Raw genomic sequence first — 20902 nt, forward strand, 5'->3', positions numbered from 1 at the left:
AAGACTCAATAAATAAACTTATAATATCACCAATGGGCCAAATTGCATCGAACTTCTGCATTTTTTTTTTTTTTTTTTGTTGCAGATTATTAGACTTCTCCATTTTGGTTTAATTTTTTTAACAGCTAGCCAGACGTGGGAATTTTAAGCCCTTGGCATTTTGCTGAGTGTCATCCAGATTTTGGTAAGTTTCAAGCAGCGTTTTGGTGCCACATCACCTAGTAAATCAATATTAGGATCTTTGATTTATTCCTGCCCGAAACACTGTTTGAATTTGGCCTCCAAATGAGTTTCTATATTCCGCTCATCTTTGCTCTCAATTATAATGACTTCCATCACAGGAGAAGACCGATGTTTTTCTTCTGAGGCGGAGAGTCTGACACTTAGCGTTTGGTCATGAATTCTTTGTCAAGAGTCTGATATACACACAGAGGACCAGTGAGTGATGAGAGACAGAGACAAGAAGGTTACAGTGAGGACACGTTTTGGCAGCTGGTGGAATAAAGCAACATGTAACAGGATGTTCCCGACACGGGAGGTAGAGGGATTATAAAGGTACAAACAGCTCTTGTCTGTATAGTTTAATTGTCAGTAGGAATTAAAACAGCACTGGTTCATTGTCAAACACTTAAAGCTCGGTTTGGTCATTTGTTTCTGTAACACAATTTTTTTTTGAGTCGATCATTTAAGACGTAAAAAACACAACCGTTCATTTTACCCAGACGGAATGATTTACCAGTGCATCTTTCTCTCACTAATGGAGCTTTTTCCATGATACAGTTCTAGCACGACTCGACTCTACTCGGTATGGGTATGAGGCGCGTGGTTTTCTCATTACTTCACCTCCTGCTACGTGAACCTGCTGTGACGTGGCGTTTTATGCTCTCACAGGAACCACAGCGTCCACGTGCTCATGCTCGCTGTAACACTCTTTCTTGGTTTTTGGACTCTTGTGTCAGACTCGTCCAGTGACGTCACTTAGACATGGAGCTCTGATGAGGAGACTGACTTTGTACGACGAAGGTGGAAATATTGTTGCCAAGCCATTGTCAGCGAGATCGGCGTCACACTGTGGTTTTCGATCTGACTCTTACAACAGTTAGCGATCTTTTCTTTTAACCATGATCACAGTTTACTCTCTCAACCTCCAGCAGCCTGATAGTGACATCAGCATAAAAGTACCTGATACATCATAACAGGCTAAAAAAAAAAAACTTAATGCAGAGAATTGTAAAGAAAAAGAAAAAGCACCATCACAGAGGGACATAAAGACTCCTTCAAATCTCTGTTTTACTTTTATCAAACACACACACACACACACACACTCTGCCCCTCCCCCATTGTAACTAGAGCTCCACTTCCGTCCAGAGCAAACAATCCCTCCATCCCTCAGCTGACCAGTAAGACCCAGACACTAACTAACAGGCCCCGGGGGCCATGAGGCTGGACAAGCACACACACCCACACACACACACACACACACACACACTCACACACACACAGTGGTAAGAGGTTGTGAATCTGTGGGACTCTCTGAGCATCAAAGAGTGTGGACATGAACATCCACTAGAGTCAAACATGAGCAGAAAGGGGACACAGAGGTGACGAGACAGAAAGTCAAACATTTTGCACGTTATTATTGAAAATGAAAAGTGGATCTGAATGTGAAAGAGATATAAGAGGATACATCCATTTCAGTGGTTTCTATTCCACTGTTTCATCTAAACCCCTGTTTTTATATTTATTTTTTATGTATCAGGTAAAAACATCTTTTTTTAAAAGAAACATCGCAGCTAAATGACCTCAAGCCGCGCCTGAGTCAGACCCTGTCAATTATAGTTAATTATAGATCTAAAATCCTTGTATTTTATTTTTAATTAACATTAACAACAGGGAAAAAAGCTTGTTAGTTGTTATTATATCACTTTCCTTGAATATTTGTTTTGACACGTCAGGCTTTGTCTTTCAGAGGTCAGACCTAGATTGTGTAAAGATTTTGGACTAAGATCTAAGAACAGTGTGAGACTAGCTTCACGGACAAATCATAATTGAACATCCTAATATTCAGCACAACTTTGACCTTGTTGGGTGTAGAGCTGTAGAATCACGAGGGCAACCATTTCCCATTTTACACACATGCAAGTGCACAAATAAACACACGCTCCGAGTTAACCAGCTGTGGTGAATCAGAGAGAAAGAAAGAGAATAAGGAGGGTGAGGAAGCACAAGACGACGGGATGAACAGTGGGATGTCGCAGGTAAAGGAGGAACAGTGGATGGAACTGGCATGTACGTGTGTGTGTGTGTGTGTGTGTGTGTGGCTGCCTCAGCCAGCCAACCAGGCTCCACAGTACTCAGGTGAAGCAGCAGCAAAAGGCCCCTTCTCATAGTTGCCATGACAACCCCGACCTCAGCTCCTGCTCTCCAGTGCCCATTAAAACCCTCAGGCCGTCAATCATCAGCATGGCCAGGGAGCAGCGTGAGAGCAGGAGAGAGAGAGAGAGAGGGAGGGACAGGGAGAGAGGGAGAGAGAGAGAGAGAGAGAGATGAAAAAGAAAAGACGAGACAAAAAGAAAAGAGATGGAGTTTTAAGCAGCCTGTGGCTTTTGATAGCTGCCCTGTTTGCTGCTGCTATCGCCCTCTTTTTCCTTTTCCACGCACACACACACACACACACACACAATACCCGCACAGTGCTGACTCCTCACACACATAACACACACTCCTCCCTCTCCTCTGCCACTAAACCACAGAAATCAGGGATACATTTCATGACGTCACCATTATTCACTGGGTTTCATTTTCATTTAGCATCTCATTTTCCCTCATACTGTTCACAATAAAACGTCTTCAGCCTTAAAGCTGCAGTAATGGCTTTGCAGGGTGGCTATAGAAACATTGTTGATTCTTGAGTCTCACCCTCAGGTTTTTAATACTAAGATTTTGGGGACAACTTTAATTTTTTTTTAGGTTGCTTTGCAGCATAGGCCGTTTTTGCCAACAGCAACTAACAGACGTTGCCCTGCATTAACCAACAGATGTTTGTCTTGACTTCTCTTTCAGTATTTCTGGACGCAGCGCCCCCTCAGGCGAGGAGGAGAACACGTTCAAAAGGTTCAGTTCGTTTCACTTGTACTGTAAATGCATGTATGACAAATAAATCCTCTTGAATCTTTTGAATTTTTTGAACAGTGAATAAGAGCACCGTCTCTCTCTGAACTGCTTGAACTGAACAGATTTCTCCAAGGATGGAAACAGAGCCTTGGTGCAGAGGTCTAATTCTCTCACAAATGTACACTATGCTGAAAGGTTATTGTGGACTTATTGATAAAGACAGACAAAAATAACCCACCAACAATGTGTTGCCCACAGCAGCTTCACAGCACTTTGCGAGGTCAAAAACCAGTATTTTTAAATTTTGATTCACAATTCTGAAGATGAAGTCTGCAGAATCAAACCATATGCAGAGTTTAATGTTTAATGAAGGGTTGGTTGTGGTGTTTATCCTGCACTCCTCTCACACATGCACACTCAATTGTTGCTGTCATTTCCTGGGCCTGTCAGCTGCTCATCAGCTGGTCTCATCTATCCAAAAGCACAGCGGCTCATCGTCCCTGTTAACCTATCATCTCGCTGACGTCTTTTGCCGCCTTTGCAGGATCATCACCCTTCATCCTTCAAATCATCCATCCATCCATTTTCAAGGCAAATTTCTGTGGAGAATATTTTGTGGAAAATAAAAGTTTAACATGACCTTGAGTACTTCTTACTGAAATTCTAATATTTTGAGTCCAAGGCTGCACTAAACGACATTCACCCATTCTTGCAAGAGTCTGGTGTTTGTTTCTAGAGTCTAGAGTTTTTAGTTTTATTGTTTAACAGGAAAAATATCTAGTGTTTAAAAAGTTTCACTCATATTGATAATTGTTCCCTGATAATTATTAGTTATATTAAATATATGGAATAGATTTTTAAATAAACAGATGTTATGAACATCACCTACATCTTCTGGAATCTTTTATTTACTGAAAATGTTCCTACTGAGGCAGATGTACCAAGGCTACATTCACATTACGAGCCAAAGAAGTGAGTGTTCTTCAGTACAGATCAGATTTGACAGTTCACATTCATACCAAACAGAAAACAGTTTTCTGTGTCCACACAGCCCCACTTTTTCATTTGCTTGTTTCTCCTAATTTAAATGCAAACAAAATATGAGGATGAGAAAATACACAATACCAATAGCTTTTTTCCTCAATCATTTCCCTATAGCAGAAGGGGTCTGCGCTCCTTTGACCCCTGCTGCTGATCCTCTTTAGCTCTACGGCAGAGGCTGGTTTTGCTGGCCGGCCCACAGACAGTGAGTGAGAGGCTCTATCTGCTCAGTGATCAGACCTCGGCTTCCAGGGGGTAATGGATCTGCTGTTATCTGGGTACAGACAAGCCGGCCAACACACAGCTACCTGCTGCCCACAACAACACTGATATTGAGATGGTAGTGTGAGTGTGAGTACACGCGGAAGGGCTCACACACACATTTGTTTTTTTTACATCTTAGTAGAGCTGTATTCGATTATGAATCGATAACTAAATCAATCGAGAAGTATTTTGATAATCGATTCATCGGTTTGAAGTTTTTTCATGATTAAAACAAGATTTTCGACTGTTTAAGCTTCTTAAATGTGCATATTTTCTTCATTTCTTTGCTCTGGATAACAAAGAAATCATTAAAAGTGAATCATTTTGGTAACTAATGCATTCCCTAGCCCCTTACCCTAACCTTCACCCTTACCCTGGCCCTAACCTAAACCCAATTCTAACCCTTAGCCTAAAACCAGGTCTTAACCCTGAAGAAAAGCCCAGGCAAAAATGGTTATTGGACCTCACAAAGACATAAATGCAAGTACACACACACACACACTTTCTCTCTCTTTCATGAGCTCTTCGCGCTAGACTTGTTTGCACCGACACAACAAAGCACAACTTGTGATTACTGCTGAAAAAGCAAACAGGTTGAAACTGTTCATGTAAAGACCTTGTCCTTGATGCACAATGGCTGCACAGAAAGAGTGAAGCGCATGTGACACAAAATATGGGTATACATGTGCGTCTGTGCAGGAACGAAAGTTCCACTGTGTGCTTTGTTACCATGGACTCATTTACACCCACTGGCCCTTTTATTAGGTACACCTGTTCAACTGCATGGTTTCTGTAAATTATCGAATTTTACATATTTATTGCAATTGTAATTTTCATTTTCAGCTTCAGTTCAACATTTACTGTGTCATAGGTTTTAAAGAAGACACCACATGAGCTACCGTCAAAACATTAAGGATGATCTAATGTAAAGGATATGAACTGTTTCAAACATTTATGTATTGCATTTAAAAAAGAAAATTGGTATCAAACATAGAACTTAAATTAAGTGTATGATTAAATTGCAGCCTTTGTAATTTGCAGATTGTCTTGTTTCAAACTGTGATTTTGATTTGAGGTGACTAACCGTCACATAGCTGCAACTCAATATATAATGGCAAGTTCAAACCAAGTATCAGAGGAAAGGTGGTGTAAATGACTTTGAATGGCACTGTTGTTAGTATTTCAGAAACTAAGAAGAAGAAACAGAACTCTATTGAGATTTTCACAAACACACACACACACACACATTTCTTGGGTTTACTAAGAAAAGAGCGGAGGTTTTCTGAGCAAAAATGCCCTGATGATGTCCGAGGACAGAGGAAAATGACCAGACTGGTTCAAGATGATTGACGGAAACAGTGACTCAACCACTTTTTACAACAAACAGAAGATGCAGAAGACCATCTCTGATGGATATGGCCAACACTGAAGCAGGTGAGCCACAGTTGCAGAGGATCACACCAGGGGCCACTCCATCCACTGTATTAACTGTCCTGTGTACCTAATAAAGTGGCCCATGAGTGTATAACACCCAACACTCCTCCTCTGACTGTCATCACCATCAACCTCTCCTCCAATCTCTTTAGAAAGTCAGTCTTCTAGAGGTCAGTGAATGCGTCTTGAAGGTCGGTGATGCTGGAGGCCTATCAATCATCTGATGGACCATGTGATGAAGAGGAAATTAAGAGGGAACACCTGTGTAGGCATTTGTAGGAGTCAAAGCCAACAGCTGTGGACGAGGCCACTTGCCTCGGGTTTTATCTACTTAAGCAAGCTTTGCACGAGTCTAGAATATGAACATACTAAGGTTTTTCTTATCATTAACAACTTCTGGAAGGAAATAAACATCTGCTACCCTTAGAAGGAGCCACTGCTCGCAGCAGCCATGATCTTGCACTGTATGATGCTCCTTCTGTGCTTACTGGGGTCTGTTTATTTGGACAAGGAACTGAATGAATGAATGAATGAATGAAACTGCATGGGCTGAAAAACACTCTTCTTGCAAGGGTTTGTGTTTGTGTAGCAGCCTCGGACCCCGAGGCTGACATGGAGGACGTCATGGATACAGTGCAACTCAAGTCTCTGCTGGAGCGAGTGGAGGACTAAGCTGGTGACTCTGAGTATGCTGAGCCAACTATTCCATCCAAACAGGCTCAGGAAAAGTGAATTTCCTCCAGAAGAAAATGGACAAGGCTCAACATGTTAACCACAAACAAAACCATGACACGAGATGCACCAACAGCTGTGTGAAAGCTCACAAAGGTTGCACCAGCCATGACGTTAATAAACCTATGTGCAGTAATGTGATTTCATACTCAATTCTACTCAATTCAATCAAGACAATCAACTTTTTGAGTGTTGTTTTATTAAAGGAAGTTGATAAAACTGGTAGATAATGGACGGATGGATGGAATCTGGTCTCAGGTCTGCAGCTCTCCCTTCTCCCCTCCAATAACTGTGTCAGCTCTATAAAGATTAGCAGTGACATAGGAGTGTATAAGCGGGCATGCAAGCCAACAGACAAGGTCTAATCGATGGAGAACAGAGAGTCCCAAACCTGTGACATGGAAATGCCCTCAATGGCAGGAGCCAGTCCCTGTGCAGGCATGTGTACACACACATATACACACACACACACACGCACACACTGTAGTACGCATTTCACACAAACACACACATAATGCCGCTCTGGCAGCTGCTATGTCAATCAGGTGAATTAATTACCTGTAAACAAATCTGCTTGGGATCCCCAAACCCAAACAAACACACACACACTCATTTCCCTCATCTCCTTAACAGCATCAGAGCCCCTGGAGCCCAGAGCTGCCTCTCAGCGGCGAAGGCATCGCTCCGAGCTGCAAGCCAAAAGGGGAAAGTCACTGTGGCTGGGGGATGTCGCCCAGGCTATTCTACTGCAGCCCCAGAGCACCTGCCTCAACTCCCGCTGCTGCCTCTCAGGCTGAGCCACCAACCTATGGCAGTTCACAAAAACACGTTATGAGTGCAGATGGGGAAAAGACACATACAGGTATATATATATATATATATATATATATATATATATATATATACAGTAGATATATATATATATACAGTAGATATATATATACATATATATATATGTATATATATGTATATGCACTCTGAGATGAAGCAAACAAATGCAGAAACACAGACGATCCTGCACGTCATTCCCTAACTCCTGTAAACACGATATTGGACGTGGTGTTTCTCTGTGGGCTGAACAGAGGCTGACAGAATCCACAACACATGGCAAACAAAACAACCTGAAATAACTCAACGCCAGATAAAAGGCAGACTGAAAAGCAGCTTTAGAATGATTTAATGTCAGATTTCACTTAAAACCCCAAGAGTAGATTTAACAGTAATCAAAACTCGTGTGAAGCTTTTAAATCACAACAAGTCTGTTACATTCAACCTACTGTTCACATAATGCTGATTAAGCACTGCGACAACTGTACGTTTCTCAGTGTTGTTGTGTTTAGATCTTGTGGTGTCTGGCGACGAGATTTGTTTTATGTCGAGACAAACAACAAAGTGCAAGTAAAGACTTCTTGGCTTGTCTCATCCATTCATCATCTGCACTGTTGATACTGTAAGGGTCACTGAGGAGATAGAGCACAACCTGGACAGGTCACTGTCACACGACCAAAAAAACAATCATTCACACTCACGTTCATACCCATGGGCAGTTGGCCTGAACCTAATATGTCTTTGCAAGTCAGAGAACACACTGACATGAGGAGAACATGCAGGCTCCACACAGCTGAACTAGAATCCAGACTAGGACCAAGAACCAGAACTAACTCAATATGTTTTTGCTGTCTCCCAAGATTGTAAGTTTGGGTTTGAGACGAAGAAAATGTGCAACTGCTGTCTATTAATTCCATTTATTTGTAGAGCACTTTAGACATTGATTTTAAATCTAAGTTAAAAGGTGTTGTGATAGAAAAATGCAGCTGTTTTAACTAAATTGGTTGTGACTGTTGTTTTATATTCTGTATTGTTTATATGTTATGTATTCTTTAAACTGAACTGTAAATGGGGAGCTCTTTTGGCCAGGTAAAAGATTTAACCAAGAAAATTCCTGGTTAAATAAAGGTTAAATACAAGAAATCAAATGTAATAGAGTTGATTATTCATGAATCATTAGAGGATTTGATGATTAAAAAAAAAAAAAGATGTCATATTGCAGGCCCAGTACAATGACAAGACTGTTGAAAGTGCATTGTTGGCACAGAGGGTTTAACCCCATATGACTCGGAGGTTTACAGCTTAATTACAAGGTAAACAGATGTGACGTAAACATGCATAAACTGAGTTAATTACAAAATGATGTTAAGTGATGTGGAAGCTGGTCTCCTGACTCACGTACACGCACACACACACTCACAGGGACAGAAGTACACACACCCAGAACCTTTATTGGCGGTGTCTGTAGTTAATGACCGCAGGTTGGCGATGGCCTGCTGCTCACTCTGGTGACCCTTTCTAACTGAGTCCCCCCCCCCCCCCGCTGGCACTGCTCTTTAATCACACACACAACCACAAGTGCACATACACACAGATATGCAGCCCCCGCCCTCTCTGCCCGTGGCCTTTCACTCCCTCATTAGGCAGTTGGTGTGGGGTGGAAAGCCATAAGGGAACCAGAGGACAGAGCATCACAGTGGAGGTGCTCTTCCTCACACACTCAAACACACACACACACACACGCGCGTGAACACGCACAAACAGAAGGGAGACTGCATTGACTTCCATTCATTTGCACAGCCTAAACAAAGCCTTATCCCTTACCTTAATAATGCCTAACCCTAACCTTTACCTAACAATGATTCGTATCTTTGCCCTAAAATTGATTTAGAAATGAATGGGGCTCTGCCTCATTAGGACCCGGTTTTGGTTGCCATGAGGACTACTGATCCTGTCAAGGTCAGAGTTTGTGCAAGGAATAAAAGATAAAAGTACACACATGCACGCACACACACACACACACACACACACACACACATACACTCGAAGCCATATGCCTAATTGAAGATTATAAATGATGCTAATTAATAGTAGAATGCTAAGAGCTTGGAGAGAAAACAAATTGGGACAAATGCAGTAAAAGGTAAGTGATTTTCTAGGTGGTGGTGGTGGGGGGGTTGAACAATTCAGAGGGAAAGCATTACATGAAGAAAGATTTTGTCACCCCCCCTCTTATCTTCTGCAATAACTGGTGTCATGCTACCTACGCCAGCTCTTAATTCACTGTGGAGGAGTCAGTGTGCGAAAGGGCTTCAGTCTCCGTGCTGCTCTACAGGTCAGAGGAGGAGGTCTGAGGATCAGCAGCAGCAGAGCAGCAAGATCATCCTCTAAAAGGCCACTTCACAGGTGATGGCACACACACACACACACACACACACACATAGGCACGCACACACACACTTTTGGCAAGCTGTGTATATTGTGTGTGTATTGTGTTGCCTGTTTGGACACATTAAACACACAGTGTGTCATTTCTGCTTCTAAGAGTCTCTCAATCAAAACAATAGCAAAAGTCTGATTAAAATTGGAAGCAGCAAGGGATCATGGGAATCGTTGTTCTGTTTCCACCTGAGCTTTACAGGGAGCACTTCAGCAGCAGCAAATGCAATAAGTATTTGTGATCCACAAGTGATAAATACACGCAATAAAATGAAAAGACAAGAGAATACACAGAACTAATGGTACCAAATAGTTTCCCCCACGTTATAGCTTATAGTTTTCAGTATTTTAACAGAAATGTTATAATGTTAAATGTTTTTCTTTGTTTTATATTCTGCACTGTATTAACTGAACTGTAACTGGTAACTGTAACTTCATAAAACAGATTCCTATCTCAAGGAAATGCCTGGTTAAATAAAGGTTAAATACAATAAATCAATGTTCTGTAACAGATTTGATTAAATCTAGGTCCATGAAATAATCGTCAGATGATTGGATGATAAAAACATGATGCTATATTGTGGGACCAGTACAATGACAACACTGTTGAAACTACATTGTTGGCAAAGAGGGTTTAACCCCATATGACTCAAGAGGTTTACAGCGTAACTACAAGGTAAACAGATTTGACGTAAACATGCATAAAATATACAACATTAGACCAGTTGTTTTTCGGTATTTTAACAGAAATGTTACCATGTAAAATGTAGTTATTTCTTCTTATAGTGGCCATATAGGCGGGGAGTACATTACAAAAACAGCAAGGAAAACTTCGGCCCAGGTTCTATAACCCACCAAGAGACAAGTCACATTTTGCCAATCGGGTGAGATGCCCACACTAAACCTCAGCCTCAGTTATTTATGATTAATTCTAACCGATAACTTAACAAACATATCACCTACACAAAGAATCTGTTGAGACTGGAAGATACTGTCCAGAGATTTTGCTGCCGTTTGTCAAACCTACAGATTCACTTTCACACTTGCTACTGTTGGAATTTGCTGCAACTCAAACTTTGCCAAGATATAATAATATAATATAACACTTTATCAGCCAGGCCTCCTACGGGACTATTAAAAATGAAAAGAGTCTCTAGCAACCTTGTTAGCAATATCTACCTCCTCCTTATACTTTGGCATTCTTTCATATTCTCCTGCTCACTTCTTCTTTTTCCTCTTTCCCTCATGTTGCACTCACACAACTGGATTTTATTTCTGGCGCAGGATAAAAGAGAGCGGGAAGTGGTGGTACCATATAGTGTGAACATAAAAAAGGGGGGTGAGAGAGCAGCCAGCCGAGTTTCAGACGGGATGTACACATTCCATAATGCCTGAGCAACAAGGTGGACCACAAAGCCGAATCCAGACAAGCTCAGCTCAAAAGTTATAATACTACCTTAAATGACAGTGCATAATGTGCTAATCAGGAGTAAACACTGAGCTGAGGGAAGTGAAAAGTCAAATGTGAGCCTTCGAGTGAGTCTCACTCTGTTCTGCTGTGACAAAAGACACACGTCTGTGCGTCTGGCATTCAGCCCGAACTCGTCACTCTGTCACTCTGAGCTCAGTTTGTGTGTCTGACACTTGTGTTCAGCAAACAAAAGCAACAGACCAGACATTTAAAACCATATCACGCCAGTCTCATCCACTCATCCCAATTCTATTTTAAAAGAGTGTGTGTGTGTGTGCATGTGAGTGCGTATAGAGACAGGCATTCCCATAGGAGCAGTCCTTCTGAGAGCCAGACATAGGGGGTTGGGTATGCGGACATGAACACAAACAAACACACACACACACACACACGCACACACACGGAGAGAGAGAGAGAGGGAGAGAGAGAGAGAGAGAGAGAGAGAGAGAGAGAGAGGCACACACACACACATTTGCATGTTTTCCTATGTCTATAACCCAACTCATATACCCTGACCTTAAACTAAATCTATGAGATTACACACAGAGTCACTGTCAAAACACATTTACACAAATCTTGTGCTGCTTTGCTTGATGTCGCAAAAATCGAGATTCTTCCAGTGTCTTGATGTTGCTGTGTGGTGGGCAACACTGGGCAAAGAGGTCAAAGAAGTTGAAGAAGTTGAAGACGTTGAAGACGTTGAAGAAGTTGAAGAAGTTGGACTACCTCATAACTCCTGAAAAAATAATGTGTTTTAACAATTACTTTCATTTCAGGACCAAACGCGTTGAAACAGTCAATGAACTAACACAACAACTTTTAACCATAAGAGTTTCTGTGCGTATCAGGTGAGTATCGATGATGAGCTTCACCAAATATACACCACATGTATGTCCTTTAAAAACCCCGTATTTAAAACCACGAGACTTGAGACTTGACAAACCACAGCATACAACCACACATCTGTCTTCTCAAGACAGCGTTTTTCCACGAAGTCTAATAGCAAGTTCAGCCTTTTCATCTGGTTCTGGGGTTAGTTAGGTTTGAGTGTTCAAACCCAGTGGTCTTGAGGACCCAGGAGCCAAACACCACCTAACCCGGTCTCCTGCCAGACAGGAGGAGGTGGAGGTGGAGGAGGAGGAGGAGGAGGAGGAGGAGGAGGAGGAGGAGGTGAGGGGAGACAGCAAACCGCATTCCCAAGACAATGAACGGTCTGTGGGACTTGCTGAGACTCTGATGGCCCTGGGGCACAATGAGGAGAAGGAGTGAAAATTAAGAGAGAGGCAGAAAAGAAAGAGGGGAACATATTAAGCAGAGTAAAAAAAGGGATTCAGAAAGAAGGGAGAGAGAGAGAGAAGAGGCCAAATAAGGGAGTGCTGGTACTGTTGTAGGCTGCTGATAAGAAGAAAATGGGATGGGGTGTGTGTTCAATAACACGTGTAGAAAAGCAAGATGGAGAAAGTGTTCAAAACCTGTTCGACTGCTGTAACGATGGCTTTTCAGTGCAATTCATAGGAACTCATGCTGCCTTCATGTCACATCACATGAACCGTAAATATGAGCAGCGCGGTGGCAAAAAACATTTGTGTCGTCGTCCAACTCACAGGGTTTCCCCCAGGAAACTGTTTAAGAGGCAGTAAAGGCACTCAGTTTCTAATGCGTGCTCTTTGTTTTGTTAAATTGACACCCTTAAGAGCCACACTGTTGAAATATGAGACCACTGCTCTTTTCCACCTGAAGGTTCATGTTTTGTGCCATAAAAGTGCATCAGCTTTGTATCATCATTAGTGAAGGTTGTCTCTTTTTCAGTGGAGTTGTTATTACAAGTAGGAGGTATGAAATATTTGTGACAGCTATGTAATATCGCTCACTTTGTGAAAATGACTGTTAGGATGGGTGCAAAGTGTGTGTAAAATACCATCCAGCAATAAAAACACTAATCAGCCACTTAATTTAACATAAATTACTTGGTTTAATTTGTACGTGAGCATCTGAAAGTGGCTCATTTAGACTATGTTTCCTTTCGTCTGCTGTAATTACAGTGTGAGCAAAAGGTGGTTAATCTTCGAATAATGTCTGTTACGTCAAAATCTTTCCTTACAATCTGTTTTCTCCACAGGATTGATTTATAGCTGCGCGGAAGTTTTGGCATCCGCAGTGCTGTAGGCTACACTATAGCTGACAGGCACCTCTTCAAAAATGTATCCTCAGGGCCGCTGCAGCTGAGGAGACACCATGTAGGGAAGAACTGTGGCTGTCCACTTGTGTTTACTCTGCCTAGTTTCTGATGGAGGCTGTTGAAGATAGTTGATAAGACACTTGTCAATCTGTAATCTGATGATCCAGAACTGATGCAAACACAGTGACTGGATAGAGATGGTTTTCATCTCTAAGGTTTTTTTATTTTTCATCTTTTTCCATCTTGGCCAGGTCTCTCTTGTAAAAGAGATTTTAATCTCAGTGAGACTAACCTGGATAAATAAAACAACCATGTGTCCAGATGCACTCATTTGCTGATTAGATATTTCCATCAACAAGCAGTTGAACAGGTATACCTGATAAAGGTGAGTATATGGGGAAATTAACCTAATTCTTGCTTGATTTATAATAGCAGTAAACATTTCCTTGAGGAGTGAATGGTCTTAATTGCTAGCATCAGCTCCTCTTCAACAGAGATTCATATTGTACCTTTTAGGCACTCCTAATTTAGATTGACAGGTAGTATCACTGAGTAAGTGCCTGGACACAGATGACTTCTGTGAATTTCTGCACCAGCAACATTGCAAATCTCTAGGCTTCACAACCAAAGGTGACAAAAGAAGAGTCAGGACAGCCAGCTAACAACGATACAGGCCTTATTGTCATCTCACCTGGCTCCTCCCCCTGTCTGACCTTGGAGACACACTGATAGATACAGTAACTGGCCCTGGTACCAACCTGCTGACCTCTGAGCCACAGGTCAACATGGCTCCTGACAATCAATGAGATCTGACATTATTTCACGCTATTTGATTCCAGGTAGCCAGACAGCGTGGCTGACTGTCTGCCATAGGTCTTTGTCAGTGGCAGCAGTGCTGGGGAGGTGCTCTTTTCAGAGATGATTAAAACTTCCATTTCAGTGACACTGGCCTTTCATCATCTACAAGAGACAAGGTTGGAGCAGCAGGTTCAATATCCGCCTATTCAGGGGTCAAAGAGCCAACACTTCCTGGGTCATCCCTGCACTCTCTTTGGGGTGGAGGTTGACAAATGTTGACTCTGAGGAAGGTAATGAGGAGGTAAACATTCCCAGAGAACACCTTTCTTTCTCTTAGCACACATGTGGGCAGGCGGAGTCTCACCAGCAACGCCATCAATAAATAAAGAGAGGCTGACAGAAATATCCCCAGCATCATCTCAGCCAGCGTAGCACAGCACTGGCACTCGGAGAGAAAGAGAAGCAGAGAAGGGACGACACACACACACACACACTGAGACATGAAGATAAAGGCTGTGAAAGATAGCAACATAGAGAAGAGGACGTGAAGGACGAGAAGTAAAGAGAAAACAGAGAGAGGGTGAATTGGGAAATTTAAGGAAAGAGAAAGAAGATAATGTTTGGTCCAGGTCTCACATCAGGAGAAAGGATTAATAGTGGTGAAGAATATGCTTACTGTTCACTCCTGTTTTCAGGCACAGTGAACACACCACATCCCTCTCTGCCCCCACCCCTGGCAACTCAGGCTACTTCTTCTCTCCCCTTACCTCCTGAAACACTCCTACACACACACACACACACACACACACACAGTCACTCTGTCTCAACTTCTGGTTCTGATTTAGAAACAACCTCCTCCTCTCATTCACTGCTCTCCCCTTCTTCTCTCCAATAGCCTACATCTCTCTCACTCTTCTGTGTGTGTGTGGTGTGTGTGTGTGTGTGTGTGTAACCACAACTCACACAGGGGGCATAAATGTCTCAGGCTGTGCTTGCACACGTGTTAGTGTATCCATTTTGCGGGAGACGGGAGTTTTTGTCCCTCTCCCTCTCTTTTGCACACACACACACAGACACAAGCCACTGACTTAATATCTAACCATTACAAGTAAAAACACCAAACCCTAACACCACGTCTCAATGCTCAAAGACCAGGTCCAAATGTCTTAACCCTCCTAAAATGACAAAGAGGTTTCGATCAGCTCCTCACAACGACAGTGTTACAAACACACACACACACACACACACACACACTTAGACAGCATGCAGCATCTGAGACAACCTCTTCAATGATGAGTCTAAATATGTCAGTGATCACAGAACGGCAGGAAGGTGCACACGGAGTCACACAGAGCCACGTGTCTCTCTCACACACTGTTCGCTCGCTGTATCCCGTCTGAACGGTGCCGGCAGGCTGCTAAACTACACATAAACATGGCGCATTGCATTGCACAGGCTTTCTGCAGGTACACTAACACAGTGATGCAAAGAGTGGATAATATTTAACATCACACCACATCAGCAGATCAGTTCTGGGAAAAAAATGCTTTATATTGTTTTCTACTATTTGGTTTGTTTGCATGCACATGAAAGAAAATGCTTGAGGAAATCCTCTCCAATGAAGACACCAAACAGTAACGATGAGTTTTTGAACTGATTCAGATTTTGTAACCATGTCTTGTGATTTAAATGCCAAACATGTCATGTGACTTTCAGCCTGTGAAGGCAGAGGACAGAGAGTCTACAGGTTAACGTGACTTCCGTAGCAGAGGCAGTGACGTCAATGAAAATCTGCATCCTCTCCGTGCTTTTTCACCTGATAAAAAACAAGTTGTCAGTGTAAACTAACTGCAGCTATTTCAGTTATAACAGTTACTCAATGAATTTCTTTCACGTAAAAAAGTGTCGTGAAATTTTGAATTTACCTTAAAACAATGGGGATTCCACTGAATTTACATTAAAAGCCACCGTTATATAGTAATGGCTTTGTTTCGATTACTTTGTTTTTGTGCATACAGTGTCATTATGTCTTAATCGTGTTATTGAAACACATCCAGAAAATATGCTGTTTTAAAATGAACCAGTTTTTCAGGAAAGAAACACTTCTGCAGACTTTAATGTCAATTATTACTGGAGGTGAGCTCACCAACATCTGTGAAGGTTCCAGAAAGGGTCCATGAGGACCACCAGAGAAATAGGTGGATGCCAAGATTTACGTTGCACAGAAGTATGACGCAGGTGTGGTTAGGTTTATCTTGTAGGGAAAAGAGAATGTTGTGGGGTTTAGGTTAAGTTGCAAAGTTAAGTTAAAGTTGTGGATGGGAAGGTTTAGTTTTTTTTTTTTAATGTTTTAGCGGTTATTTGATTTTGATTATTTGATTATAATGCATTGATAGTTGCTATGCACATGAACGTTTCTTTCACGATTTGTTGTAAGAACTTAACTGACCATAAAACGAGCATTCACAAAAGAATCATCTTTTATTTTATATACACTCAGACTAAGATGCTATGCTGCTTTGCACTCTCATTAGTGCCATATTAACATGAGATATTTGGCCTAATATTGTTATCATATTAGTTGTGAACTCTTTAGGGCTCCAGCTGCAACCTTTTCCCCCCACTGCTCTTTACTTAAAGACCATGTAGCTAACAAAGCCATACGCTTCAGACATGGAAATTCAGTATGAAGTGGAATTAGTCCGAGGATATGCACAGGAAGGGAAGACAGAAGCTCACAGTCTCACATAATCACACACAGGTCAGAAATGCAGAGAGCGCACAAAGCATTGTGCTTGTGTACAAGCATTTACACACAACCTGGGCCATCAGCATAATTATACAACCTAGAGAAGATCATTTATACTCATACTTCCACAGCCTTTAAAATATACTGGCCCTGTGCTCCTCCTCACCCCTCCCTCTCCTCTTTGCCCCCACCCCCTCCACTGCTTTCTCCTTATTTGTATCAAACCCACATGCTAAAATGAACGGGCTGTTCAACCCCACGAGGAGAAATGGAGTCATTTGCCTCCGTTATCTCCTTTTCTCTGTGCAGTGCCCCCTCTTCTTTTTCTACCCCTCACTTAACTTGCTCCCACTTCTTTCTTTATCATTCTTCTTTCTCTTTCGCTTTCTTTCTCTCTCTCTCCCTCTCTCTCCACTTCCCCCACCCCCAACAGCCCTCAGCCAATGGTGTCTGGGTGTCAGGCAGCTCAGAGAAGCTGTTGTCATGGTGATGGGGCTCCTGTCTGTGCTCTATCCCTCAGGCATCCCAGATCCAGAAAACAGCATTGTGTTTACGTGAGGAGAGGAAAGGAGAGGAGAGGAGAGGAGAGGAGAGGAGAGGAGAGGAGAGGAGAGGAGAGGAGAGGAGAGGAGAGGGAAGATAGAAACAGAGAGGTGGAAGAGAAAGAGATGAAGGAGGAAGAAAAAAAAATTCCCCACTTTGACAACAGCTTTTGTTTTGCTGTGTCTTCAGGTTTGAAAGCCTTGCGTGTGTGCGTGTGTGTGTGTGTGTGCGTGTGTGTGTGCGTTTGTGTGTCACATGGCCCTGTAGACACCAAGGCATCTCACACCCCTATTCCTGGCACCTCCACCCAATATCTGACCTTTGGTGGACTCCAGCACGCAGACACACACACGGGCTATCTCCGTACACACGCGCACACACATTCACATTTATCAAGATCATGTAACCAGCCCAAAACACACTTGCACCTGGTGTGGCCTAAAAAAAGGTCCTTAGGCAGCCATGTCAGAGGGTGGCGCAATGATGACAGCAGCGCCTACAGTCTATATTAACCACCGTGCCACTAAACTACCCTCACACACACACACACACACACACAGTCTAGATCGTTTACCTCCAGGGTGAATCTGTTGCTGATTGGTTGATGCCATTGTCGTGTCCATGACACTCACTCAGCATGGGGGGTTGCTTATATACATACGCTATGCTGTGCTATGTGTGTACGAGCAGCCCCCCCCCCCATGGCCACCCCTACAAACGGACCCTCTCAGCTCCTGTATCTGCATCAGTGGTGGTCTATTGCTCCACACACTTGATTTGCTCCTTCTTGTCATAGGACAAACCCGCACATTCATTCCAAGGTAAACAACTAAAGAGGAGCCCACAGGAGTCCCTTTCCTCCTCCTCCTCTCTCCTGTCCTACCTCCCTCCTGTTCGTTAAGCCCCCCCCCCTTCAGAATCAGATCGTGGACAAGCACCAGTAGGACGCTGATCTGGCTCACCGACTGGACCCCTCCTCCGGAACAGCACAGCGGGGGTGGACTGATGAAAGGACGGCTGATACGAGGGACATGAAAGACATTGTCGAGGCAAACAGAGCCACAGACACAGCCTGCCTCAGACCCCCCTGCTGCGTTCAGCACTGTACAACAAGTCATTTAGGACTTTCAAACGGCACAACACAGTCCAAGCTGTCCGCTTATTGGAGCTTATGAGGCTGGCATCCAACTTTATTCAAAGTGGACGGTCCTACTCTGATGCACAGGTTAAGACACTTCATGTCTAAACTGAGTCCACACACCTCTCTAATGACAATCAACATCCTGTTTGCTCAAGGCCAACCCTCTTGAACTGAGCATTGCATTTTGCTCACAGTCTAAAATCTAAATGAGGGAAAAACCTTGAAGCCATCCAAAAATATTTTTAGCACGACTGGGCGAGCTAAAAGTTAAAATGAGGTATTAGTTGAAGTGCATAACTCTCGATTGAACTGTGGACAAAGCATGTCTGCACACTCAGGAGTTTATGCACTGAGGCCTTTGTCTTAAAGTGTGTCTCCACTTCTTTACTCATGTTTAACCTTTTTATCTATGAATCATAACATGACAGAGCGGGCTAATGTCCCATTTCCCATTTGTTACAAGTCCCTTCTTTGTGTCACAGCCTGATTATTCAGAACAATCAATAATTTCACAGAAACGTCATTCAAATCTTCAGTCGTAAAAAAAAAGTGTCTTGAAAAGGACGTGTGTGTGCTTGTGAGATGTGGATGTGGGTGTGGGTGTGGGGTTTTGGCTTGAGTAGTTCATTCACTAATATTTTACAATGTGTTCTCAAATACAGTGAAGAGAGTAGAGGAACATTTGGGTCAAATGCCCAAAATGGAGGCTACTGTACCAGTTTATTTATTAATCATAAAAGTCAGATAAAGATATGACTGTAAAGGACAATTTAGTAAGATGCAAACAAAATGATTTATTTAAGTTGCATTTTTGTGATTTATATTCTCAGTAGTGTCTCACAATGACAATTGAATCCCTTTATTTACAATGCTCTTAATTTAACAAGCCTGACGCCCAATTTCATCACACGTTGTACACGACTGAAACAAAAAAACATTGTTTATTATGTGTTTATTTATTTATTTATTTATTTTATACCACTGGGCAACTGAAGTCAAATCAAAGTCCTTGCTTGGCACCCTTACAATTAATCACCACATCATCCAATGCTCTTCATGTTCACATGTGAAGCCGATTAAAAAATAGTAGTTAAAGACCAAAAAAAAAACCCAACAACAAATGACCCACAGCCAAGGGAGACAGAGTCTGGAACAATGCTTGTTGAGCTGATAAATCTGGCGAGGCCTCAGTCGCTGCATTAACTGTGGATAAAAAGGACTTTGAAAAGATGGAGTGAACTGGCATTTTGATGTTTTCAGAAGAAAGAAAATGAAAATCAAACCAAGGACATTTGTTTTTAAATATGTCTTTGAAACATGGAACAGACTAATTGTCTGTTAATATCTGAGGAAATTCTATTCATAGTGAGTGGTTAGACACACGCACACACACACACACACACACACACACACACACACACACACAGAGGGGGGGGGGGGGCAACTTGATGACAGATGGAAAGAATTTAGAGGCAAAGTAGCATTAATATTCCATCTCTTAATAACAACCACAGCCCTTCCCCCACCTCTGGCTTCACACAGTCACACCCAGACGCACGCACACACACACACATGCGTGTGTGGACATCAAGTGCGCACACACACACTGAGCATTTCAGCTCAGCCCGAAACAAACAGGAACAAATTCTCCAAATCCAACCACTCCCATTCTCCTCCCTCTTCCTGCTCTTCCTCTCCCTCCCCTTCTTTTACTGACCCCCGCCCCAACACCACCTCATCTAAACCCCTAACCCCCTCCACAACATGGAGGCCCTTCCCCTTTCTCTCCTCTCTTCCCCTCAGCACACACCAGTTCACCCTCCCACCCACTCCTGCTGCCCTCCAGCTCTGCAGAGAGCAATCCCTTGGTGGGTCAGCCAGATTAAACTGCCACTGTAATCCGCTTGGCTTTCACCTCCTTGTCCTCAACCGAAGAGAAAAGGAGAGAGAGAGAGAGAGAGAGAGAGAGAGATGGATGGATGGATGGATGGCTGCATCATTTAAAGGGTAGATGGATGCAGAGAGAAAGGAATGGGGAGAGAAAAATTAAGACAGTAAAAGAAGAAGAAGCAGAGACAGAGGGAGAGGTGAGAGAGTGAAGAGAGGGAGGGCAGAGCCGGGTGATGTAAGCTATGACAACAAGGGCATGGAGAGGGAAAATCAAGGTGT

The 20902-nt window shown here is 42.7% G+C and overlaps 1 protein-coding gene across 2 annotated transcripts in view; it reads right to left on the reverse strand.

Annotated features, from left to right (window-relative positions):
- The window catches only part of ssbp4 (single stranded DNA binding protein 4), a 91806-nt gene that overhangs the window by 26464 nt on the left and 44440 nt on the right, over positions 1-20902 (reverse strand). The gene's annotated exons all lie outside the window — the stretch shown is intronic.

Source organism: Solea solea, chromosome 9 (assembly GCF_958295425.1).
Source record: "Solea solea chromosome 9, fSolSol10.1, whole genome shotgun sequence".
Taxonomy (NCBI): Eukaryota; Metazoa; Chordata; class Actinopteri; order Pleuronectiformes; family Soleidae; genus Solea; species Solea solea.